The 980-nt window shown below is 45.1% G+C and overlaps 1 non-coding gene across 1 annotated transcript; it reads left to right on the forward strand.

The window, feature by feature from the left end:
* The first annotated feature begins 636 nt into the window (after positions 1–636).
* Positions 637–743, forward strand: LOC131593725 (small nucleolar RNA R71). The gene has a single exon (XR_009281108.1). It is a non-coding gene; the product is annotated as a small nucleolar RNA R71 (small nucleolar RNA).
* The last annotated feature ends 237 nt before the right edge of the window (positions 744–980 follow it).

The raw sequence follows: 980 nt of genomic DNA on the forward strand, positions 1-980 counted from the left end.
TGGATGTTTTGATTCAGGAAGTCTTTATTGGTTTGTTGTTGGGAAGCTATGAAGTTCTCCATCATGATTTCTAGGTTTGACTTCCTAGGGGTGTTTTGAGCAGCTACAGGCGCTTTTTGGTAGCCAGGTGGTACGGCAGGTGCTTGTCCAGGCGCGTACAACGCATTGTTGTTCTTATAAGAAAAGTTCGGGTGGTTTTTCCATCCAGGGTTGTATGTGTTAGAATAAGGGTTTCCTTGAGCGTAATTTACTTGATCAGATGGGACTCCAGTCAAGAGTTGGCATTCAGCAACTACATGCCCAGTCAATCCACAAATCTCGCAGTTAGGTGCTACAGCGGCAGCGGTGGCTGAAGGAGTGATGGTCAAATTCTCGATCTTTTGAGTTAAAGCGTCTACTTTAGCGTTAACGCGGTCTATACCACTAATTTCGTACATTCCTCCTTTGGTTTGGGCTTTCTCTAGAGCGGCGCGTTCTCCTCCCCATTGGTAATGGTTTTGTGCCATGTTCTCTATGAGTTTGTATGCTTCATCATGGGGTTTGTCCATTAATGCTCCGCCAGCAGCGGCATCTATAGTCATTTTAGTGTTATATAAGAGACCACCATAAAAGGTATGGATGATCAGCCATGGTTCGAGTCCATGATGAGGGCATATTCTAAGCATGTCCTTGTAACGTTCCCAAGCTTCGAAAAGCGATTCGTTATCTTTCTGGGTAAATCCGTTGATTTGACCTCTAAGCATAGCAGTTTTGCTAGGCGGAAAGTATCTTGCTAAGAATACTCTCTTCAATTCGTCCCACGTAGTTATGGAATTGGAAGGCAGGGATTGAAGCCACGCTCTCGCTCTATCTCTCAAGGAGAAAGGGAAAAGGCGTAATCGAATAGCTTCGGAACTAACGTTGTTGGCTTTGATAGTGTCGGCGTATTGCACGAACACAGATAAATGGAGATTGGGGTCGTCTACAGGGCTTCCAGAGAA

The sequence above is a fragment of the Vicia villosa genome, linkage group LG3 (genome assembly GCF_029867415.1).
Source record: "Vicia villosa cultivar HV-30 ecotype Madison, WI linkage group LG3, Vvil1.0, whole genome shotgun sequence".
In the NCBI taxonomy this organism is placed as follows: Eukaryota; Viridiplantae; Streptophyta; class Magnoliopsida; order Fabales; family Fabaceae; genus Vicia; species Vicia villosa.